This window comes from Bison bison, unplaced genomic scaffold, assembly GCF_000754665.1.
Source record: "Bison bison bison isolate TAMUID 2011002044 unplaced genomic scaffold, Bison_UMD1.0 scf7180017864280, whole genome shotgun sequence".
Lineage (NCBI taxonomy): Eukaryota > Metazoa > Chordata > Mammalia > Artiodactyla > Bovidae > Bison > Bison bison.
In genome coordinates this window covers 5809365-5835608 of record NW_011494852.1, presented here as the reverse complement: position 1 = coordinate 5835608, position 26244 = coordinate 5809365, and the positions used below count along the sequence as shown (strand labels likewise).

Sequence of the window (26244 nt, the reverse complement as noted above, 5' to 3'; positions counted from 1 at the left end):
GACTAAGTCAGTGAGTAATTACCCTCTGGAACATTTTCCACTACTGCCAAAATCTTCCTTCAAGAGCAGACTGCTTTGAATTTGAAGCAACAATTCCAGCTTGCACAATATCCAGCTGTTTCCAAATTACTTGAGGGGTCCACGCTGGTTAAACCATTACACTAATGCAGCTCACATATCTAACCATAGTTCCTTTGGTTAGATTTCTTAAGTTTTTAAAAAATTTTTGGCTGTGCTGGGTCTTCACTGCTGCGTGGGCTTTCTCTAGTTGCGGTGAGTGGGGACTACTCTCTAGTTGCGGTGTGCAGGCTTCTCTTGCTGTGGAGCATGGGCTCTAGTGTGAGCAGGCTTCAGTAGCTGAGGCTCCCAGGCTCAACAGTGGTGATGCGGGCACAGGGGTGATGTGGACCATTTTTAAAGTGAGCCTGTTACAACAGTGCTTCTGTTCTTATCTTTTGGGTTTTTTTTTTTACTGCGAGGCATGTGGGAACCCAGCTCCCCAACCAGGGATGGAACCCAAAGCCCCTGCATTGGAAGGCAAAGTCTTAACCACTAGACCACCAGGAAGTCCCTTGGTTAGATTTATTAAAATATCATGTAGTGTGCACAGCTGGGTAACAGGCAGGAGAGGAATGATTTTCCAAAGGTGATCTAGACTCAAACTTTACTTTCATTCATTTGAGAGAGACCCCGGGCCCCAACCAGGGGTAGAGCCTTAGACTGGGCATGATCTCTGCCCTTTGTCAGAGTGGTTGTTGCTCAAAACTCAGATCCCCTGGCCTCAGGCTCCAGTTCAGAATCTCCAGCAGTCTGGAACAGAGCAGAGGCTCTGTATTTTTAGCAAGACTTCCAGGCAAGTCTGCTGCTCACTGAAGTCTGAGAATCACCGCTCGGAAAACCCTAGCAAAGTGGTTCTGAAACTTGATGCAAATCATTTGTGGAAAATGTTTAAGCTCCAGGTTCTAGGGCCCACTAAGATTATTTTGTTTCTTACAGAGCTCTTTGGGTTGCCAGTGGCTGAGACCCAAATCAAACTGGCTGGAGGGGGGAAAAAAAAAAAAGAAATCTTTTGGGTCACCATGCTGACAAGTGCAGGGGTTATTCCAACACCAGTTACTTGCAGAGCTTATCAGGAACCAACCATTTCTATCTTCTTTCTGTCTGACCCCTTGGAAAAGACGGTCCTCAGTGACATTAGGTTTCTGCCCTACAACTTCAGATCCCAGCAGAAAGAAAAATACCTCTTTCCTGGTGCTTTCCAGCAAATGATACGTATTAACTCTGAACAGTCTGACGAGACCCCCCTTCCTGAACCAGTCACTGTAGCAGGGAGGGGGGCCGATGGGAAGGACCCGTGCCTGCTCACGGTTCCACAGCCAAACCATATGGACCAGAACATTCCATAAGCAGGGGGAGGGGCTCTTTTTTTCTTAAAGCTGCTTCTCACTCCCATTTCCAAAAGTTCCTTCTGGAAAATGTGAGAAAGACACAAAAGTATAAAGAAAGAAAAGAATCTATAAACTTCCTACCTCCTAATGTTTTTAGAACCTTTAAACTCAGAATTGTGCATATGCACACTGACTTCTTGAATAGAAACCTATTCTATAAAACAAAGCATTTCCTTACGGCTCAGTCTTCATGACCATTACCCCCAAACTGAAAAAGAATAAACGTTTTAGTCAGTTTTACGATTGCTCAGCCAATACTGGTTAGTTGGTCCTTTTTCCAAGAATTGGTTCTTCTTTTTAACCCCTACAGAAGTCAGTGCCTGTTTCTGAAGAACAATGATATTCTCCTAATCAGAGTATAATTATTGAAATCAGAAAATGACTGTTATCTAATGTATCTAATCTAATATGCAACTTATAAGATAATTTATAACTTACAAGATATTGTCATCTCCATATATTAAGTTAACCTTAAACATGCATTCCAATATACACCGAATGTGTGCTGAGTCGCTCAGTTGTGTCTGACTCTTTTTGAGCCCATGGACTGTAACCCGCCGGGCTCCTCTGTCCCTAGGGATTCTTCAGGCAAGAATACTGGAGTGGGTTGCCATGCCCTCCTCCAGAGGATCTTCCCAACCCAGGGATTGAACCCAGGTCTCCCTCATTGCAGGCAGATTCTTTACCATCTGAGCCACCAGTGAAGCAGACAAATACTGCCTGATTTCACTTACAGGAGGTACCTAGAATAGTCAAGTTCACAGAGTCAGTGCTAGATTCCAGGGGATGGGGAGGGGGGATGGGAGTTAGTGTTTAATGGGGACAGACTTTCAATTTAGGAAGGTGAAAAACTCGGAAGATGGATGATGGTGAGAGTTGCAGAACAATATGAATGTACTTAGTGTAACTGAACTGTACAGTTAAATATGGTTAAAATAGCATGTTTTATTGGAGAAGGCAATGGCACCCCATTCCAGTCCTCTTGCCTGGAAAATCCCACGGAGGAGCCTGGTAGGGTGCAGTTCATGGGGTCTCGAAGAGCTGGACATGACTGAGCGACTTCACTTTCACTTTTCACTTTCATGCATTGGAGAAGGAAATGGCAACCCACTCTGGTGCTCTTGCCTAGAGAATCTCAGGGATGGGGGAGCCGGGTGGGCTGCTGTCTATGGGGTTGCACAGAGTCGGACACGACTGAAGCAACTTAGTAGCAGCAGCATGTTTTACATTCTGTGACTTTTATCACAAGAAAGAAAGAAATTTAAAAAGCAGAGACACTGTCATCTCATTTCATTTTTAAGGGCAGGGCTTTCAGTGTCTGATTCACTCCCGGTCCCCAGTGCTAGAGTAACTGGTGTCATACATACAGTGCGTGCTCAGTCGCTTCAGTCATTTCTGACTCTTTGTGACCCTATGAATTGTAGCCCGCCGGGCTCCTTGGTCCACAGGATTCTCCAGGCAAGAACACTGGGGTGCGTTGCCATGCCCTCCTCCAGGGGATCTTCCTGACCCAGGGATTGAACCCAGGGGATCTTCCCAACCCAGCGATTGGGTCTCCTGCATTGCAGGCAGATTCTTTACTGCTGAGCCACCAGGGAAGCCCTCGTCATATATACAGTAGAATTCAGTAAATAAATGGACTGAATGGTGGAAGCACAGTTCCCTGAGGGAAAATCTCAAAGAATGGTTGCCGGGCAGCCAAACCAGCAGACAGTTATCTTCTACACCTGCCCAAACAGGAGCTCCAGAAGAGAAGCCAGAAAAGCCCAACTGTTAATAAGATTCCCCAGGTGAGGCGAATGCCCAGCCAGGTTTCAGAATCACCAACTGAGGAAGGGGTATGACCAAATACAAATACACTTCCTGAGAAGCTGTTGTCCAGATCAGTCTTTTACCAGAGAAGAAGCCTGATGAGGGTGAGTGTTCTGTACTCCCACCCGGCGCTGAAGCCAGGGGACAGGAACGGGTGGGTCAGACCTGGGTCCTGCTCTCACAGTCCAGGGGCGGCAGATGGGCTTCCAGGGAACAGGTGTGGTGTCATACCACATGCAGAGAGGCCCTGCGCAACTCTGAGAAGGAGGTGAGGCAGGTCTTAACCTCAGCCTCACCACTAGGTCACACTTGCAGAGTGTGTGATCAGGAGGAGCTCGGGCTATACTGAGTCCAGACACCGGGGATCTCTTCCCTCTCCACAATCGCCCCAAACCGCAGACAGCACATGAAACATCCAGGGAAGGAGCCCTGGCAGTTTGTGATTCTTCCCACTCTGCAGATGAAGAACCCAAAGCTTCTTCAGAAGTTACTCACTCGGCGAAGGTCACAGAGTTAGTTGGGGAAGCTGAGATCAGTTCCTGACTCATTCCGAAGCCCAAGCTTGAACAATAGAACCCTATCTAGTCTCAGAAAAAAAAAGGATGATGATGGTGATGAGAACTAATACTTTCTGAGCATTTACAATGCAGCAGGCTCAGACGAAATACTTCCCATAAGTTTTTTAAAATTTAGTTGGCTGCACTGAGTCTCAGTTGCAGCGTGCGGGATCCAGTTCTCTAAGTATCAAACCCAGGCCCCCTGCATTGGGAGCATGGAGTGTTAGCTACTGGACCACCAGGGAAGTCCCCTCCATAAGTTTATTAAATACTCATAGTAGCCCGATGAGGTAGAAGCCATTATCATCTTTTGCAGGTAAGGCATCGGAGGCCCTGAGAGGTGAAGTGATAAGCACAAGGTAAACACACAGAGCTAGTAACTGGTTGAGCTTTGAATCCAAGTCACCTGGCCCATGTGCAAAACCACTGCATGATGATGGTTCATATATAAGAAGAAGAATGATGTCCTAGGCCAGGAGAGCAAAGAAGAGGGTCTGCTGGGCTTCTGAAAGCCCTCATCTTATGAGAGCTGTGTGTACCATGCTTACTGCCTCGCCACAGCTCTGGATGAGAGGGAGCCATCTGACCATGGCTGGGCCAATCAGACCCCCTGTCCTGGGATGGAGACAGCCAGTCAAGTCTTAGCCAGCTCCTTCCCTGGTTTGGCCCCGCCATGGGGCAGATGAGTCCTTTACTGCAGTGGTCCCCAAATGTTGTTGGCACCAGGGACTGGTTTCATGGAACACAGCTTTATCACGGACTTGGTGGTGGGGGTTGGTTTCAGGATCAAGCCCATTATATCTGTTGTGCATTTAATTTCAATTATTATTACATCAGCTCTACTTCAGATCAAAGTTGGGGACCTCTGCTTCATTGTACTGACACTGCCACTTTTCTGGTCCCTGCCTAACTAGGCCCCTAACAAGGGGGGGCCTGCAGTTTGAGGCCCCCACACCCATCTGCAACCCCCACTGGTATTTAACATTGTCACAGAAGTCCTGGCCAAGGCAACGAGGCAGAGGATAGCACAGGAGCAATGGAAATGGCTATTACTAGTGGACAAAAGGAAGGTCTGTCAAGCAACTGCAGGAAAAGCTGCTGAAAATAGAAATAAGGAAGTTCATGACTGAATAAATCCACAAGACTGCAAGCCAGGATGGCCTGCCTCATCCACACTGTGAGGCATTAAGCAAGCAAGGTCACCCTCGGGTGCTTTGGTTTCCTCCAGTGAATGGCGATATTACCAACCTGCTTCACTGAGTTATAGCAGGGGACTGAGAGCTAAGTGTTAAGACACTTAGACTGGGGCCTGGCTCATAAGTTTTTCAAATGGGAGGGAAAGGATGTATTACTCTGACAATATGAAGGAGACGATTGGTTAACTATTGATTGGGGGTGGGTGAAGGGTGTGTTTAAGATCTTTATCCCACACCTAACCCCAAGAAAAAATTCCACATATTGGATGGAAAAGATGAAGCCATAAAATAACTAGGGATATTTTATCTCAAATTTAAAACCAAAGCTTTAAAAAGAAAAGTCTTGATATGTTTAACAACATAAAAAAAAATAAATAAAAAATAAAACTAAGTAGGGATTTAAACTCACAAAATAGGGAATTTCCTGGCCGTCCAGTGGTTAGGATTCAGCACCTTCACTGCTGGCCCAGGTTCAACCCCTGGTTGGGGAACTAAAGATCCCACGAGCCACATGGTGGGCAAAAATATAATTTATTTAAAAATTTTTTTAAAAATTAAACTTGCAACGTATAACAAAAGAATCATACCTTTAATAATGTAAAGATTCCCTATAAATCTATAAGAAAAAAAAAACACCCTAGAACAAACAGGCAACTAACAAGGAATACATGTTTAATAAAGAGATCCTAGAAGTCAAGTGAGCAATAAATATCACAAGTCTTTAAGCTTGTTTATTCACTTTGTGGTAGTAATTATAACCCCAGGGCTTTGTCTTGAGAAAAATCTAAGAAGCAAACAAAGGTTTTGGTGTGTGAGATGTTCAGTTATAACCGTGAAGGTTGGAACAACCAGTGTGTTCAACAACAGGCACTGACAGGATGGGACACTGGGAAGTCATTAAAGAGAACGTGGCTGACCTTGACCCAGTGAGCACCATGGGAGGCTCTCCAAGATCGATTATTAAAGGAAAGTGCATACGTGGAAAAAGTATGTCTGTAAAACAATACCCGTATATACCTGTGTAATAAAAATAGCTAACGTTTGAGTACTTGTCAGTCCAAGGAGCCACTCTGACTGCTACATACTTAATGCAATGAATCCTCAGTCAAGAAGTTAGGATCATCACTTCCATTTTACAGAGGGGGAAACTGAGGCACAGAGTGATTAAGTCAAGGCCCAAGTCTTCACACAGCAAAGCTGGGATCTGAACCCAAGCACTGTGGCTCCAGAGCCCACTCTCTTAGCACACACAACCCCCATACACACAGCAAGGAAGGGCACACGTGGTGTCCCTCTGGGCAAGTGAGGGAGGCGAGAAGGCCCAGTGCTGGGGCCACAATGGGAACGTGGAGCTTCCACGTTTTACAGGCTGCTCTGCTCTTTGAACTGTTAAAACTAGCAAGTGGCTTAAGTTTTAAATCAGTATTTTTAAAATATAATTTAAAAAAATTTTTATTTATTTATTTTCAGCTGTGCTAGAAATCTTTGTTACTGCACGAGGGCTTCTCCCTAGTTGTGGCGAGCAGGGTTTACTCTCTGGTTGCGGGGCATGGGCTTCTCAATGAGGTGAGGAAGGTTTAGTTGCCCCAGGGCCTCTGGGCACTTCCTGTGGATCAGGGATCAAACTCGAATCTCCTGCATTGGTACAGGGATTCTTTACCACCGAGCCACCAGGGAAGCCCCAAAACAGAATTTTTAAAAACCTATCAATAGAAAATTTTTGCTGCCTATCCTAAATGCAGGTAGGGGCAGATGATCAGCATTCATCAGTGCCGTTAAAGGGTAAGTGGTGAGCAGGACCAAACTCCTTTTCCAGGAGCCATGATGTGGGGTGGGGGGCGGGGGACGTCTCAAGCCTGTCTCCTAGGGGACACCAAATACAGCCGTGAATCTGGCTGAGGCATCACACAGGACACACCACATAAGCAGTGAGCCCCCTTGACCCATGGCGCGCTGGAGGAGGAGATAAGAAGGATCTGATGGTTGGGGAGACTTTCAGCCCCATCAGTTAAGCAGGCTCAGAAGCTTGAAGTCCGGGGCCTATATACACTTTTTATCTGGCCCGAGTGTCAAGTTACAAAGTCAAGTTATGAATGTGTCAGCAACCAGAAAGTCCTTGTTTTCTGCCCTGTAATAAACACTGTAATAAAAGGTGTGTCAGGACCCAGGTTAGCAGGAAGGTAGAAGGGACACCGATGTGGACTTGATCCCCTGTCCTGATTTATGCATGTAGGACACTGACATTTGGCTCCTGCTAGGCACAGACTCTGTCAACATCATGAGTTAACAGCTGTGGTCAGATAGCTCAACCAAGGTCAGACTCTGGGATGAGCTACCTGGCTCCCAACCCGGGCCCCGAGGAGCTGGGAGACAAGGATCAAGGGCTTTTCCTCCCTGGGCCTCAGTGTCCTCATCTGTGAAAGTGTAAGTAGTAAGTACTTACACCTTCTGCTCACTCCACCTCCCTCATCGCCCCACTTCCACCTCTGCCATTCTGGCTTGTCACAGCAGCCAGAGGGAATGAGAGAGCAGACACACCCAGCTCACTCCCACCCCTGCCCTCCTGCTCCTTCAGCTGGGAGGGCTCTCCCCCGGGTCTTACACAAGGCTGTCACCTCCGCACCAGCCCAAGTTCAGCTGACGTGTCACCACCCTGGCGAGGCTTTCCCCCATGCACCCCAGTTATCTGGCCTCCCACAGCCCCCCTCCACCTTCCAGGTGTGTCCACTCACATTCTGCTTCCGTGACTTCAGAGCATTATTCATCCTCACCTGAAAGGATATGATCACTCTGTTTACCACTTTATCACCTGTGTCCTTCAGCAAGAACGTTAACTCCCAGAGTATGGGCCTTCCCAGGCTCTGATCCCGGCACTTGGAACACATGAGGCTCCATATATATTTGCCAAATGAACAAGTCAGGGGCTGAAGGAATTAATGAATTCTGCACCACTCCACATCAAATCTTCTCTCCCCACCCAGTGGGAATAAATGTGTTTGTAATTTCCAGGAGGAAAGAAAACCCTCAGGTATCCAGTATGTAACTGATCACAAAGCATCCAAGTGATTTCAAGCATGCTAGTGCCCTAAAGAATTTATGACCCAGACAGCAGTGGCTGGGGTCAGAGCTCGTCCCTGGCCAGGCTACTAGAAGGGCTGGCCTTTCCAATGGAGAGGAGCCCTCTATTGTTCTTTTGTCTTAAGAATGGAGTTTCAGATCAGAAGGAATTCAAATGCTCAAAAACCTCTTGCCCCAAGCAGAAAGATTTAATCCCCTGGCACTGAATGATAACTCTCTAGAGGCTGTTGGTTTGGAAGTACATAGCCAGGGCAGGAGAGGGCAAAAAAAAAAAAAGAAAATGTCAACAGTCTAGAGTCGACTCTCCCTGGTTACACTGACAGGCATACAGGGCTCCACCTGGTCAAAGGTAAGGTCCGAGGCAGCCATGCCTAAAAATGAGATGACTGAGCGCTGCTCATCTGTTTGTTCCCAAATCCAAGACAGACGTGGGCAGTAGCAGAGGCCAGTAAATAACACAAAACGCATGAACACAAAAACAAAGAAGGCTAGAATCACGGAAGGAAAAGCCAGCTGATTAGACACCAGGCCAGTTGTTCACTACTCATTTCTTACGTAAACAAAAGCTGAAGAGTCAGTACCTTCCGGATAGCTGAATAATAGATGAGAGAAGTTTCTTCTCTAGAGGAATATTCCGGCTAATAAGTGAACAGGAGGGTTGAATTACAATGTCACAATTTTTGCACCCCCAAGTGAAAGCCTGGGTCTATATAACAGTCATTTACAGCGGTTAACTCTACAGAACACCATGGAAAGAGACATCAAGCTTTACAGACCCTGATGGATATACAAGGGCTTCCTTGGTGGCGCAGTGGGAAAGAATCCGTCTGCCGATACAGGAGACATGGGTTTGACTCCTGGGTCAGGAAGATCCTTGAAAGGAGGAAATGGCAACCCACTCCAGAAGGCTTGCCTGGGAAATCCCAGGGACAGAGAAGCCTGGTGGGCTATAGTTCACAGGGTCTCAAAAGACACATGACGCAGTGACTTAACAACAACAACGGATATACAAACACAGCAACACACAAATGTGTGTGTGTGCGTGTGTGCATCTCAAATATGAATCTGCTCCAGTCTCAATCCTACTACTCATTCATTGGAAACACAGGGACAGAAGAGCTCATTAAATACCACCACACATATGCCAGACACAGAATGTACAAAATCTCAGGACAAATGACATGGCTTCTCTCAACAAATAAACTATTAAAAGAAAAAAAAAAAAAAACGTGTTGGGGAGGGAGAGCCCATAGATTAAAAGACACCTAATAGGCATGTGAACCAAATCCAACCATGGACCTTGTCGGGTCTTGACTGGAACAAATCAATTCTACAGAGATATTTATGAGAAGAGCCACTAACTGAACACTAGATGATGACATTCAATTATTGGTATTTATTTTAATCATGACAGTAATACTGTCATTATGTCCTTAAAGAATCCTTATCTTTTAAAGATCAATACTGAAATATTTAGCTTTAAAATAATCCAGTGGGAGAGGTCAGTGGCAGATATATATAAAACCAGAGTGGTTAATAAGAGCTGATGGTATTTATTTATTTATTTGGCTACATCAGGTCTTAGCTGCCCAGGCTTAGTTGCTCCGAAGCATATGGGATCTTCCCAGCCCAAGGACCAAACCAGCGTCCCCTACATTGCAAGGTGGATTTTAAACCATTAGACCACTGGAAAGGCCCCCTGATGCTATTTACTTTTTCAAAAGGTGTCTGGAGGTGAAAAATGTAGGGTGCTCTGAGAAGAAAATCAGTCTTGAATATTCATTGGAAGGACTGATGCTGAAGCTGAAACTCCAATACTTGGGCCACCTGATGCAAAGAACTGACTCATTGGAAAGACCTTGATGCTGAGAAAGACTGAGGCAGGAGAAAGGGATGACAGAGGATGAGATGGTTGGACAGCATCACCGACACGATGGACAAAAGTTTGAGCAAGCTCTGAGAGCTGGTGATGGACAGGGAAGCCTGGTGTGCTGCAGTCCACGGGGTCACAAAGAGTCAGACACGACTGAGCAACTGAACTGAGAAGAAAGAAAGATCACTTCCACTATCGAGTGCTAATGATCAAATCACATCTTCTTCCTGCTTGGATCCCTTCTGCGTCTCCATGTCACCCCAGGTAAAGCCAAAAGTCTTCACTGTGGCCCACAAGCCCCCTCAACCACCCCCCCACCTCCACCGATCTGCCCCACCACCTCTCTCCTCTCATTTCCCACCACTGCCCTCCCTCATCAATCTCAAGCTCTGCTGATCACTCCCCAAAGCGCCTCAAGCAGGCTGGTAACTGTCTCGATCCAGGGCCTTTCACTGGCCCTTATTTTGCCCCAAATGCTCTTCCCCCAGAGATCCACATGGCTCCCTCACTTGCCTCCTTCATCTCAGCTTCAATGTCATCTCATGAAGGAGGCCTTCCCTGACCACTCAGTCCATCTAAAACAGCACCAGGGCTTCCTTGGTGGTCTAGTGGTTAAGAGTGCCTACAAAGCAGGGTGCATGGGTTCAATCCCTGGTACGGTAAGATCTTATATGCCTCGAGGCAACTAAGCCTGTGAACCACAACTACTGAAGCCTCAAGCTCTACTGCTCCACAAGAAGCCACTGCAATGAGAAGCCCTCACGCAGCAAGGAAGAGTAGCCTGCGCTCACCACAACTAGAGAAAGCCCACGTGCAGCAGTGAAAATCCAGTGCAGCCAAAAATTAAATAAATGAATCCTTAAAAAATAAAAGAAAATAAAACAGCACCACATGCTACTCACCCTCATCCCATGCCTTCTCCTGCATTTCTTTTCACACCTGTTATCTCTTTCTGATTCACTATAAACTCCTTGTCTGTTGACTACCTTCCCTTTTATAAAAATAAGCTCCGTGAGGGTGGGGACTTCACTTGTTTTGTTCATTACTGGCTTCCCAGAATAGTGCCTGTGCAAAACAGATGCGCAATAAACATCTGTGTAACAAATCAAAGAATCAAAAGGGGCCTCATCTAGAGGCACCATCCTGGGGTCTGGCAACTCCTTTAAGAGCCACTTTTAGGGAACTTTTCAGAACAAGTAAAGTTGTTGGCTGCCTAATCCAATATTTAGTCTCCCCTTTTAACTCAGTAATAGAATCTGATTTTTAGCTAAGAACAAGGTCATGTGAAATACATTTTCTAGATTCCCTTATAACTGTGTATGTGACTAAATTCTGGGCAAGAGTCTGTAAGCAGAACATAGTGTGAAACTTCCATGAAGCAGAAGTGTCCATCTTCATCCCCTGCTGAGATATAATGGCTGGAGCTTAAGCAGCCATGTTGAACCATGAGGTGACGGTAAAAGGATGGTGGAGCTCGAAGGTGGACAGAGCCTGGGTTCTGGAATAGAGTGCAGCCTGGGCCTCCTTATTACTGGACTCCTTTATGTGAGAGAGAAATAAACTTCTACCTTGTTTAAGCCATTGTCAGTTTGTTTTATAAGCGGTTTTCTATTACCTACAGTTGAACCTAATCCTGCTACACCTGGGATCACAAAGCTATGGTACATGGGTGGAACAGGTATAGTCATATATCCACGCAAACATATAAAAACACCCATAATTTGAGAACTGTTCCAGGGAGAATCACCGTGAGCTGGAGTATACAAAGAGGCATCATGGAGTTGGGGAGAGAGTGGACAGAGGAGACAACAAAGGAAATAAAGACACGAGAATCATGAATGTTTCATTAGGTCTGGCTGCAGCCTCGAGATGAGTAACCAGACTATATAAAGAATGACTACAAGTCAATAAGAAAAAGAAGCAAAGAGGATGAACAGGCTATATCCAAAAGAAGAAACATAAATGAAAAGCGTGTCTTACTAGTCCTCAGGGGAATACAAATTAAATCCATAATGAGATTTCATCTCACATCAGACTGGCAAAAATAAAAAGCTTTATAAAACCAAGTGTGACAGGATACAGAACAACAGGAACTCTTACACATCCTTGGTGAGAACTTGAGAACAGTTTGATGATATTTGGCAAAATTAAAGATGCTCACATCCTACAGCCACCAATCTTGTGCCCATTACATACCTCAAAGAAATTCTTGTTCAGGCACCTTAGGAAATGTGTTTAACAACATTCACAGTAGCCCAAGAAGAGCAAAAACAAATCTGGACACTAATGATATATGCATTGCCAAAGAAATGACCAAAACAAACAGGTGGTATCTTTGGCCAGTGGAATATTACACAGAAGTAAAAAATGAAATACCGCTATACCAAATGGTCTGGATTAATCACTATATTAAAAGAAAAATACAAGTCCCAGAAGACTATGTATAGTTTGATATCATTGTAGACGTTCAAAAATAACTATTTCAAAACAAATAATGTTAAACAAAAAATTCAAGATGGTGGTCACAGCTGAGAGAGCAGCCTGGGAACTGGCTGCTGCTGCTGCTAAGTCGCTTCAGTCGTGTCCGACTCTGCGAGACCCCATAGATGGCAGCCCACCAGGCTCCCCTGTCCCCGGGATTCTCCAGGCAAGAACACTGGAGTGGGTTGCCATTTCCTTCTCCAATGCATGAAAGTGAAAAGCGAAAGTGAAGTCGCTTAGTCATGTTGACTCTTAGCGACCCCATGGACTGCAGCCTACCAGGCTCCTCCGTCCATGGGATTTTCCAGGCAAGAGTACTGGAGTGGGGTGCCATTGCCTTCTCCAGGGAAATACCATAGTTTCATATAAATTACTGGTAGGTAATGTCCTAGTTCTTGGGCAGGGAGTAGGCTAATGGCTATTCATTGTAATAAACATTTTGTACAGACCAAAAATACCACTGTATCATGCATCAAGGATTATGATTAATCCAATTCTGTGTGTCCAAAAGTCACCTTTAAAAAATGAAATGCATATACAAAGAGGTGAAGAAGAACATACACCAAGTTACTGACCAATAAGACCAATAAGGCTCAGAGTAGGAGGGGAGGGATGGAGTAGTAAGTGGTTTCTATCTCTGTCACTTACATACTCATTTCAACAAGAAATGCTGGGTTAATCATAAACAAAGTAGAGCAGTATAGCACAGTGGTTCAGTGCACAGATTCTGGAGGCCAACCACCAGAGAGGGACGGCGTGTGGACTCTACTACTCCTTAGCCATAAGGCCTCCGGCAGGTTATTTCATTTCTCTGTACCTCTGTCTCTGTACCTGAAAAGGTGCATGATGCCAGTGCCTACTTCACAGGGCCACAAGGTAACATGAGCTGGTTCTTTAGTTCTTCTTCACAAACTAAACCCTTAATGAGATTGGCTATTACTATGATCATTATTCTAACTCCAAACTTCCACAAGGGAGACCAGAGCTAAGCAATTACCTGGTCCAGGCCACCAGATGATTCTGGTCAGTGTAAGCCCCAGATGTGTCCACTTCTCCAATCTTTGTAGCCTCTGTAAGAAGACCAGTGTCTTGCCCACTCCAGGTACCCACTATAAAGGGTTGATAAATGAACTCACGCTGCCTCAGTTTACCCACCACATCTTTGGCTGTCTGAACAGACCACTTGCAGATGCCTACCCATCATGTCCTTTCTCCTCACAGCTTCCTTACTGACCCTCTGTCTGAAGTGGCAATAAGCACAGCTTAAAAACTGCACTTCCGAGACTTCCTTTTGACAAAGGGTGATCTTGTCACAAGGTTCTAGCCAAAGAGGGGAAGCAGAAGTCTGCTAAGGATTTCAGGGAAGGCTTTGGTTTCCTGACAAAGGTGTTACTTCTTTTTCTTAAAGCTTTGCTTCTTTCTGCCTGTAACAAGGATGTGAGGCTGGAGATGGGGCAGCCTTCTTATATGTATGAGGCTAAGGGCAGCAATGCAGATAAACAAGAGACTGGGTCCCTGCAAACAGCAACACCACCTGGCCCTGATGACCTGTGCACCTTTCCTTCTGGGAGAAAATGAAGGCTGTGGTGGCCCCTCAATAGACCACACCTTCCAGAACTCAAGTTTTCTGTCTGCCTTCTGACGAAATCTGGGCTGCCACTGGGCCAGTTCTAGACCTATGCCTTGACTTAGGAAGCTCTGGGCTGCTGTGTTCTAAGTCCAGCTACTGGATGGCAAGATCCATGTGGAAGGAGTGGTTCTGAGACTACAGAGAGGGGGCCAGGTGTCTCCAAGGTGCCACGTGAGTTGTTGTTGCTGAGTAGGCTCAGTTGTGTCTGACCCTTTGCAACCTCATGGACTGTAGCCCACCAGGCTTCTCTGTCCATAGGATTTCCCAGGCAGGAATGCTGGAGTGGGTTGCTATTACCTTCTCCAGGGGATCTTTCCAACCCAGGGATCGAACCAGTGTCTCCTGCATTGCAGGGGGATTCTTTACTGCTGAAACACCAGAGAAGCCCTTGTGAGTACAACCATCTTAAGCCCCATCCGTCTTCTGACTCTAGCCACATAAGAGACCCCAATTAAAACCAGCAGAAGAGCCATCCAGATGAGCCTCAGTCAATCAGAGATTGGTAAGAAATAATAAACTTCTATCCCCTTAAGGCATAAGTTCTGGGATGGCTGGTTATGTAGCAGAGAACTGAAACAGAACTCTTAAATGGGTACACCACTGCACAAGTTTCAGGAAGCCAAATATACTCCTTTGCTGAAGTACCACCTTAAAAGGAAACTTGCCAATAGATCACAACTCTAATAAGATCTCTTGCATGTTCTGATTTCCAACGAAGATCATTAATAAAAAAAAAAAGAAGAACTTTCTCTGTCTCTTATTTGGTAATAATTACTCAGTAAGCACAACTAATCTGTATAGAGGATGAGGAATCTATTAATCATTTTTCTAAGTAAAAAGCATTTAAAGTAGATGGCTCAACATTGTGCTGGACTTGGTGAGAACCCTCCAAAAATACATCTCCTATCTGGGCAAGATGCCTCATTAAACTAATGCTACTTCCTATTCATTCTCAAAGGCTTAGAGCTTAACAAGGTGGGATGGCTTAGCCACAAAGTGGCTAAGCAGGTGGGATGTCTGCAATCTAATTTTAAAAAGTTGTCAGTAAAAATAATACGGAGGGAGAAGAAAAAAAAACAAAACTAGAAACAAAAGGAATGCACATCAGTAACAGCCGGGCCAAATAAACTCTGGTACACCCACCCCTCCATGTGTTACAGAGACATTAACAAGAGCAAATTTGAGCATAACCTGAGGACTTGGGCCTCCATTTCCACACAGTACTGCCATGTAAGAAAAGCAACCTGCAGGAAAATGAGGACAATATTATCCCTTATAGGGTAATATTTCCCCCTATAGGATTATATAGGAGAAGGCAATGGCACCCCACTCCAGTACTCTTGCCTGGAAAATCCCATGGATGGAAGAGCCTGGAAGGCTGCAGTCCATGGGGTCGCTGTGGGTCGGACACGACTGAGCGACTTCACTTTCACTTTCCACTTTCATGCATTGGAGAAGGAAATGGCAACCCACTCCAGTGTTCTTGCCTGGAGAATCCCAGGGATGGGGGAGCCTGGTGGGCTGCTGTCTATGGGGTCGCACAGAGTCGGACACGACTGAAGTGACTTAGCAGAAGCAGCATAGGATCATATAACCATGGAGAAACATGTGGAAAGATACATACAGTGCTTGATTGTTCCCATGGGTGAAGGACTGTGAGAGAATGCTGGCATGGGGATGCAGTAGAGAGGAACTCCCCAAAAAAGGGACTGGAGACATTTTTAAATGACTTGAAAAAAAATTGTAAAAATAATTATCCCCATTAAGTGAGTTCTCTCAATCCGCTAGACACAGTGCTAACTAACTAGGTCACTCCATTGCACTTTAAACTGCTCACTTAATGCAGGTGCTATTAATTATTCCCATTTTCCAGATAGGGAAACTGAGGCCCAGAGAAGCCAAGTGCTGTGGCCGAGAACTTGGGCAGTGCTGGGAGCACTATTATGCAAGAGGGTCAATTCCAAAACCCACTGCACTTGGAGCTCAGAGGACAGAGTTAGAGTTTACAGGAGCAGCAACTCTGACACTTTGCACATTCTTAAAATAGCGGTAGGCCCCTAGGTGTGAAGATGTGTGTGAAGGCTGCGCACACCTCAGGCTCTCCATGCTGTTGGCAGAAACCCAAGAGGGCCACTGACCTCGCTCTGTGGAGCCCGGGGAAGCCCAGCCCGGGATATTTTTACAGAATCAATTGCTGACACCGGGAGCCAGGAGACAGATGTGGCGGTGTCAGCTCTTACACGGTCAGACTCGTGGAGCTCACCGTTTAATTAAAGCCTGTTCAGCCCCAGAACAAGAATGATTGCCTGTTAAAGCCGGGGAGACCGATAAACTCTGCCTGGCCAGTTCATTTTTATTTCCAAAGTATTCCCTGACCCCTCTACTACTGCAGGAACACTCAAGAGGGCCTGATAATAGAGTCAGCTTTCCATATATATGGGAAGGTTGGGGGGGGGTATGTGTGTGGGGGTGTGTGGGTGGTGTCTTCAACAAAGCCTTCCTCACCTGAGCTAAACTGCACACATCCTCTGAGCTCATGAGAAGCAAGGTCAGGGTCAAGGCCATCTGTTCCATGCCACATACACCCATGGCATTGTCAGGGCCCAGGCTGCACAGGCTGGAGGGGCTGACGGACAGACAGGAAGCCAGAGGGCTGGACGCTGCAGGGAGGCCTAAGGACCCTGGGTGACCAAGGAGAGGTTGTGTGCACACCACCGCCCCACCCTCAGCCCCGGGTTTGAGGATATGTCAACATTCTCCTCAAAACCCAGGAAGGAACAGCCAACCTTCCTCAGACATGATCCTAAATCCACTCATAAAACAATGTATCGCACACCTACCACTTGCCAGGGATGATTCCAGAAGTACCTGTGCTTTCCTGGGGCCTACAGTAGGGGAGGAGACTTCCCTGGTGGCTCAGGGGATAAAGAGTCCGCCTGCCAATGCAGGAGAAAACCGGGTTCGATCCCTGGGTCAGCAAGACTATCTGGAGAAGGAAAGAGCAGCCCACTCCAGTATTCGTGCCTGGGAAATCCCATGGACAGAGGAGCCTGGCGGGCTACAGTCCACGGGGTCGCAAAGAGTCAGACACAACTTAGTGACTAAACAACAACGGTAGGGGAAGTGGGAGAATAAACATGTCAGTGATCATGCTATGAAGAAAACGAACGCAGAGTAAAGGGCTAGAGTGCGATGGAGAAGGTGCTACTTAGGGAGGAGAGAGGCCTCACTGAGAAGGTGACATGTGAGCAGAGCCCCAAGGGGGTTGGGAGCTTTGGGGATGCTGGGGAAATGCTACAGGTAGAGGGAACAGCCAGGGCAAAAGCCCTGAGGGAGGAAGGGCAGGAGGCAGCTAGCAGCAGCTGAGAAGTCAGAGATAAAGTCAGACAGGGAATCCGGGGGGCTAGGGGTTGGGGTGGGGGTAGGGAGAGCTGACACTGACCACCACTCTGTGCCCAGGCTGTGAGCGCCCAGGCTGTGAGCAATGATTCATTGGGAAGGTGAGTGGGTACTGCTCCTATTTACCACCTCATCAGATGAGGAAACTGAGCCTCAGAGACGGAAAGGAACTCGCCTGAGACCACACAGCTTCATCTGGAGCAGGCTAGGATGCCCCACTGGTACAGAAGTTGGCATCCCCCTGGGAGTTCAGCATTCACCCATGCCTTCTCCGAGGAGAAATCTCCTCCATTTCCTTCTCACTCCCTCAACACTCCGCCCACCCTTTCTTCACAGTTAGCAGCAGACAGGTAAACATTTCATGGGAGTGGAGAGGGAAAAAAAAAAAAGAAAACAAAACCACCAGTCTCATGCCCGAAAAGAAGGAAACACGCTGTTCACTTTCTCTGCAAGTCCCTACCAAACTTAACCGACACCGCTCACCTGAAAGACGACCGGAGCCCGGCCGGGATCACAAAGTCTGCAGGTGAAGCGGAGGGGAGCTCCAGGCTCTCGAATGCCGTCCTGGGTCCGGGCCGGGCCAAGGCCACCTGCCTGCCCGCGCTCGCGGCCGCCCTCGCCCTCCCGTGGTGGGCGGTGCCTCCCGCGCCCGCGGTGGGTGTCTGGAATGCGGAAGCGGGAACCTGCCGTGCCAGCTCCTCACAGCGACTTATTCAGCAACAGCCGCAGCAAAGACCCGCCGGCCACCGGAGTTCCCCCGACAGCAGGTGGTCTCGCGAACAGGCAGGCGCGCGTCCCCAAGGCGGGCTGTTCTGCCAGCGGTCCCTTCGGGGGAGGGAAATAAAAGGACTCCTTACTCATCAGACACGTGGTCTGAGGAGCCTGAATGGGCTTGAGTGAAAGTTCAAGGTAACAAAGGCGGCTGGCCGGTGACCTCGGATCCAGGAACGCTCCACCTGTTCGCTGACCGATCCAGGGCTGGATCGGCGCCCACGGCCTCCCCTGCTGGCTTCATTCACAACCGCACGATCCAAAGACGGGCTTCTTTTCGCTGGGCGGACGGGGAGCCGGCTCGCCAAAGCAGCGCGGCTTAATGATTAAGCGCGGCCACCGGACTCCTCCGGCCAGCCTGGGAAGCACCGAGGAGCGGGTGTGCCCAACAATAACAGCCCCAGAACGCCCCCCTCCTCACTCTGCACTTCACGTGATGTGAATTATCTCCCCCCTCCCCCAGCCTTCACAGCCGTCCTAAGTAAGCACGATTAGCATTCCTACTTTACATATGAGAAAGTTCAAGAACAGAGATGTCACAGGAGAAAGGTCACACAGCAAGAAAGTGGTGGCGCAGAGTTAAGCCAAGCAGAGCAACTCTTGGGTTTCCAGTTGTTAACCTCGGCACTGGACCTCCTCAAGAGGAAAGACAGGTGCCCCACCCTCAACTGGGCTTCAGGTTCCTCAATGGTAAAATGGGGTGAGTGTGAAGAGTCAGGGCTTACAGAGAGCATTTAGCCCTAATGCACAAAACGCTCAATAACCACCAGCTGCAGTCATCACATGCTGCCCCCAGATTCAATCAGGTTCAAAACAGGAGGTTATTACAGTCACCGAGTTTAAATTCTGGGCAGCTGAAGGGAAAACTAAAGAAGGATGGCTTACTGCCCTTGTTTTCATCCACAAAAGAAATATATAACCCATCTACTCCGGACATAGTGGTTTCAACAAAAAACACACAGACCCTGCCCTCAAGGAGCTTATTTGTTTAGTTGCTAAGTCGAGTTTGACTCTACAGTCCCATGGACTGCAGTCCACCAGGCTCCTCTGTGGGATTTTTCCAGGCAAGAATACTGGTGTGGGTTGCCATTTCCTTCTCCAGGGGATCTTCCCGACCCAGGGATCGAACCCCCATCTCCTGTGACTCCTGCATTGGCAGGCAGATTCTTTACCACTGAGCCACCAGGGAAGTCAACTGAACTGTGAATCAGTTCAGTTCAGTTGCTCAGTCATGTCTGACTCTTTACGATCCCATGAACTGCAGCACGCCAGGCCTCCCTATCCATCACCAACTGCCAGAGTCCACCCAAACCCATGTCCATTGAGTCGGTGATGCCATCCAACCATCTCATCCTCTGTTGCCCCCTTCTCCTCCCGCCCTCAATCTTTCCCAGCATCAGGGTCTTCTCAAATGAGTCAGCTCTTCGAGTCAGGTGGCCAAAGTATTGGAGTTTCAGCTTCAACATCAGTCCTTCCAATGAACTCTCAGGACTGATCTCCTTTAGGATGGACTGGTTGAATCTCCTTGCAGTCCAAGGGACTCACAAGAGTCTTCTCCAACACCACAATTCAAAGGCATCAATTCTTCAGTGCTCAGCTTTCTTTATAGTCCAACTCTCACATCCATACATGACTACTGGAAAAAGCATAGCCTTGACTAGACGGACCTTTGTTGACAAAGTAATGTCTCTGCTTTTTAATATGCTGTCTAGGTTGGTCATAACTTTTCTTCCAAGGAGTAAGCCAGCCCTGTGAATAAACTGGCACAAATATTCAAAGAACAGCAGATACAGCAGATATACTGAGTGCTCACTGTGGGCCAGGGGCTGCAGTGCTCAAAATGCTTTGGGTGCTTGAATGCAATTCTCCCATCAACCTCACAGGGAAGGTGACAGGGCACAGACTTTGTAAGAATGACACAGCCCGAGGACACGACATAAACTGATTAGAACCAACTAAGTCCAAGATGGTGGACAAGTCAGCTTCCACTAGACCCTGAGCCTCAGTATATGCTCACTGAAGCACAGGCATAAGACAAATGACACTCACAGCTACCGTGACAGTTTTGAGGCCAATCATCAAAGACCACAAACTGGGCAGCGGCCCAATTCCTGGAAATCTCGCCCCCTTCCCCAAAATAGTTGGAATAATCTCCCCACTCATTAGCCTATGAAATGACTCAGCCTATGAAAACTAACCACACGGTATTTCAAGGCCACTCTCCCCTTCTGAGATGGCCCACACTCTGTCTGTGGAGTGTATTTCTCTCTAAATAAATCAACTTCTTAGCCATCACTTTGTCTTTCACTGAATCCTTTCTGCAAGGAGACATCAAGAACCTGAGCTTTATTAAGCCCTGAGACCAGGTGTGGGATCTCAGTTAAAAGACCGTGGATTCAAATCCCCATCTGGCTTCTGGCTGGGTTCGAGTCTGGGCTCACTGATTCAAATCTCAATCTGAGTTACATGGTTTCATTACCACCTTAAAGATATGGAAACCAAGGTACTGCAAGGCTAGTGGCTTGCCCAAGGTCACATGGGAGCCCGAGACGGACCCAGGACTTGTGCCCAAGTGGGGTGTGGCTCCACATCCCGCTCTTCGTTCCTCAGTCCCTTGGCAGATCTACAGGGCAACAGCTTTATGCTGGGTCCATAAACAGCAGCAACAGGCACCCACAGGAAATGTCAGTCTGCAAAATGAATGGTCACTTTCATGTGTTGTTGGGAGGAAAGGGTGGGATTATTAAATGATAACCATTCAATTAATTGTTGTTTAGTCCCTAAGTCGTATCCAACTCTTTGTGATCCCATAGACTATAGCCCACCAGGCTCCTCTGTCCATGGGATTTTCCAGACTGGAAAATTTTTCCATACTGGAGTGGGTTGCCGTTTCCTTCTAGAAGGGATCTTCCTGACCCAGGGATTGAACCCATGTCTCCTGCATTGCAGGCAGATTCTTTACCCTTGAAACACCAGAGAGGCCCTAGTCAATTAGTAAGTCAAATTAAATATGTTAACAGCAGGGGCCACATTATTGAGCACTTACCATGAGCTAGCTCCTGGGGGTAAGCACTTGACCTGCATCCTCTCCTTTTTTTTCCACTAAGCCAGCTTGTGGAATCCTAGTTCCTTCACCAGGAATTAAACTTGAGCTCTGGCAGTGAAAGTGCAGAATCCTAACCACCGGACTGCCAGGAAATTCCCTGCATCCTCTCCTTTCTTCCTCACAACCACCCTACAAGGCAGTCCTCAAAGGGGGAAACTGAGCCTCTGCAAGGACCACCTTGAATAGGAAAACTGGTCAGAAGCAGAGAGAGGAGCCAGCCCCAAGTTGCTGAGCATAGTGAGTGGGCTCACGGACCACCGACACCGCCCCTCAGACTGCTGCCTCATCCCCCAGCTGGGTTTCCCTGAGTGTTCAGATGAAATACTTGGTTTCCTGACAGGATTGAGAGCTCCTATGATACAGGGTCGCAAAGAGTCGGAAATGACTGAGCGACTGATTTGATCTGATCTGATGATACAGGGACTCTGTGCACACATTCTTAAAGGTGGAAATGATTAGAGAATTAAAAAGCCATGTCCTGATTCAGGTAATTACAAAAGGAAGGACATTGTTGGTAAGGACAGTGACACAAAAATGGATAGGTACTAGGCTTTCACCTTGTTTCCCTAACTTCTGCAGCAGATCCAACTGTCTGCCCACCCAATATCCACCCCCCTCTCCCAGTGTTTTCCTAAACAGTACTACGGGTTTATTCCTGTAGCCGCCGCACTACATAGTCCTGCGCTTCAGGTGAAGAGGCTTCTAGCCCCAGCCCTGACAATAAATCCTGATTGGCTCTTGCCTGTGATTTGCCCAGGCATGGTCAGGTATCACAATGCTGGCCAATGAGATATGAGGGGAATCTGGGAGGCGGGGCTTTTAGGAAGAGTTTCCACACTCCTAAGAGATGCTCTGGATATAGCCTCCAGAGGCTGGATATTTCTGCTGCTGGATATCGCCTCGTCAGGGAATGATGACTGGAGCTGTGACAGTCATCCTGTGGTCATGAGGGGAGCCTGAGGACACAGGAGACACACCAAGTATAGTGGAGAGGGCTGGTCTCCTTACAGGCTTAATTATTCTACCCTGGTGTTGCCTATCTGTGGGCTTCTTTGATACCGATCATCAATCTCCTGACTTGGGGCCAATTTCACTTGAACTTCCTATTATAGTAGGTCAAGTCAGTGGTTCTCAAAAATGTGCTCCCAGGCCCAGGAGCAGCAGTATCACCTGGGAACTTGTTAGAAATGTATATTCTCAAGCCAGACCTACTGAATCGGAAACTCTGGGTGGGGCCCAGCAACTTGTGTTTTAAGCAGCCCTCTGGGGGACGCCAGTGCCTGCTCGGGTTTGAGAACCACTGCAGGAGCACAGTGATTAAGAGTTCAGAATGTGGCCTCTGGAGCCAGGTTGCCAGGATCCAAATCGTGTCACCACCATTTTCTAGCTATTGGGCAGGTTATTTAAATTTACTTGGTCTCATCTGCAAAAGGGGAATAATAAGGGTACTTGCAGGGTTGTTGGGAGCTTTAAATGAGTCACTTTGTGGGAAGCACCTAGCACAGTGCCTACCTAGCATCTAGCAGACACTATAAATTATCTATTTGCTGGCATGTCCCTGATGGCCCAGGGGTTAAGACTCTGCCCTTCCACTGCAGGGAGTGCAGGTTCGATCCCTGGTCAGGGAAGTTCCACACACCATGTGGTACGGCCCCCCCCAAAAAAAAAATTTGCTGCTGCTGTTGCTAACACTATTGTTGGCAGCCAAAGGCAAACCAACTGAAATGATTTTCTGGCTGAATTCCCCCAAAGCAAGATCCAGCCCAGGGCCCTGGGGTTCAGGATGTGTGACTCTATGGAGGGGACATACCAGAGGAGAGGGAAGGCCTTTCTCCCAAGTCCAGACCATCGCTCTTTAGCCCTCCGCCCACAGCCTGAGCCTACACAGTCCCAGTACCTCCTCCTGGACACTCTGGGCTGGTTCTCTACCACCTACTCTGCCCAGTTACTGATCCAGTCCCGCCATGTGAGTCATGCCAAACACCTGGCAAGAGTCCAGGAGTGCCCTTCCCTCTGCAAGTTATCTGTGATTTCAAAACTGGTGGCACCAAGATGCAGAAAGCCAAAGAATGACTAATGCCACCCCCAGGTACTGTCCTAGGAGGAAGAGGCAGCATCTTGTCAGGCTTAACAGCAAGATGGGTATGGGGCTATGAGTGAGCAGGGGGTTTACACGCACTGGTGTCACGGACACTGTTGGGCCAGTCAATGAAAGAGATGTGCGGGTGCAGAAAGGGGGTCCCGACCTCTGACCACCAATCCCTGAGGCAAGAAAGTGTTCATCGTGTACTACTCTTTGCGACCCCATGGACTGTAGCCCACCAGGCTCCTCTGTCCATGGGATTCTCCAGGCAAGAATACTGGAGTGGGGAGCCACTCCTTTCTCCAGGGGATCTTCCCAATCCAGGGATCGAACCCAGGTCTCCCGCATTGCAGGTATTTTCTTTACTGTCTGAACTACTAGGGAAGCCCCAAAGAAAGGATGGGTCAAGTTCCTTGGGCCCTGGAAAGGAAGCTGTTAGGCTGAAGCTCCCAAAACTGTCAACATTCACCCATTCTTTCTGACCCACAAAAAAGGCAGTTTCATATGGTTCAATCAAATGTAGGCCAGGAAATGACTCAAATAATGCAGTGCCAAGGAACTGGTCACCAACAAGAAACAGGGATGGTGGTGGCCTCTGTGGAAGGGAACCGGGTGCTCTATTTTTGTTCCTTTGGTTCCATGCACATGTGGCCACTAATAAAAACTTAATGAAATGTTTAAAAATATTTATTTATGTATTTACTTGGCTGTGTCAGGTCTTAGTTGCAGCATGCGGGATCTTAGTTCCCTGGCCAAGGATCGAACCTGCATCCCCTGAATTGCAAGGCGGATTCTTAAACCCTGGACCCCCAGGGAAGTCCCTTAATGGAATTTAATAACTCAACACGCCCTGCAATATGGTCCCATCTCAGAGAAAAGACGAGGCTGCACTAGATGCCAAGAGATCTTCAAACTCCTGCGCCCTTGTGCCCTCCCACTCACTCCCCCTTCCACTCTGCTCCAGCCGCTGTCTCAGGGCCTTTGCATTGGCTGCTTCCTCTGCCAAGAAACCCCTACTGCTCACACTGCCTCGCATCCTTCAGGCCTGATCTCAAGTCACTCCCAGGGAGGCCATCCCTTGGCACCCTATCTAAACTGTCAACATCCTCCACCCTAATATCTCACATCCCCTTTCTTAATCTCTTCCACTCAGAACTTATTACCATCAAACACAGTATGTGTGCATGCTAAATCACTTCAACTCTTTGCGACCCTACGGAATGCAGCCCACCAGACTCCTCTGTCCATGGGATTCTCCAGGCATGAATACTGGAGTGGCTGCCATGCCCTCCTCCAGGGGATCTTCCTGACCCAGCGATCTAACTCAGGTCTCTTACATCTCCTGCATTAGTGAAGGCACTAGTGGTAAAGACTGCATTGGTAGGCAGTCTTTACCACTAGTGCCACCTGGGAAGCGCCCTAACACAGTATACGTCTTATTTATCTGTTGATTGTTTGAATCCCGGCTTGAATGAGAGCCCTAGAAGGGGAGAACCCTTGTCTGCTTTGCTCAGTGCTATGGAGAAGACAGTGGCACCCCACTCCAGTACTCTTGCCTGGAGAATCCCATGTATGGAGGAGCCTGGTGGGCTGCAGTCCATGGGGTCGCTAAGAGTCAGACACGACTGAGCGATTTCACTTTCACTTTTCACTTTCATGCACTGGAGAAGGAAATGGCAACCCACTCCAGTATTCTTGCCTGGAGAATCCCAGGGATGGGGGAGCCTGTTGGGCTGCCATCTATGGGGTCGCACAGAGTCGGACATGACTGATGAAACTTAGCAGCAGCAGCAGCATAAACCTAGTACCTGGAAGCGCATTCAGCTGGATGAATATCTGTTGAATGAGTAAGTTTAAGAATCATAATCAGGGGACTTCACTGGTGGTCCAGTGGCTCAAACCCTGCGCTTCCAATGCAAGGGGCCCAGGTTCAATCCCAGGTCAGGGAACTAGATCCTATGTGCCACAACTAAGAGTTTACATGCTGCAACAAAGATCAAAGATCTTGCGTGCCACAACCAAGAACTGGCGCAGCCAAATAAATACATGAATATTAAAAAAAAATCAGTATCAGTGTTTGGGGTCTGCCACCTTCAGATTCAACACATATAGGTCTACACTGGGAACCCCGGAAAAAGCAGGCTGCCTAAACTGGTGACAGTGATCCTAATGTGCTCTCCATGCTAGACGTGCTTCAGAGCCTGCAAAGGAACAGGAAAGAACAGAACTACTGTGCGGGGAGAGGTGGCAATGCCTGCAGGAGGCAGGGGTTGGGGGGCTGGTTCCAGGACCTGGCCTGCCTTCCTCCCTGCAAACCAAGAGCATGATACAGAGAAAGAGCCCATCACCAGAACCAATGGCACCAGCCACGAGCAAGGCCAGACCTGAGTTCCTCTTCACGTCACACATCTCTACCCCTCCCTGGCAACCAAACCACAAGCAGAAACCCCCAAACGAGGGTGCCCACTTTTCCCGCCACTTTCACACACGGAGTTCTGCCCCGTGCTGACTCTCTGTTCGGTTAGAGACCCCTAAAGAACAAATGCAACAGAGCCTCTCTGCTTGATGTGAAGGGGCGGGCGGTGGGCGGGCAGGGAGTGTTGTGTATGTTTGTTCTAAAGGAGTTTTATCTGCTGGCTTGATGAGAAATATCATCAGGTCCATGGCACCATCACATGCTGCATCTTGCAGCTTTGTCAAAAGTCAGGACTGAAAGGGGGCACTTTCCCTGCCTCCCGCAGCAGCGCTGGAGGCAAAACCAAACGCTGGATTGTGGTTCCGTGCAGGGTTGGGCGGGGGGGGGGGGGGGC

At 47.9% G+C, this 26244-nt stretch overlaps 1 protein-coding gene across 1 annotated transcript in view; it reads right to left on the bottom strand.

Moving 5' to 3' along the window:
• Positions 1–26244, bottom strand: part of SIPA1L3 (signal-induced proliferation-associated 1 like 3) — a 255414-nt gene that overhangs the window by 218899 nt on the left and 10271 nt on the right. Inside the window, 1 exon segment of the mRNA XM_010849306.1 lies at positions 17958–18299. The gene's annotated coding sequence lies outside the window, so the exon portion shown is untranslated.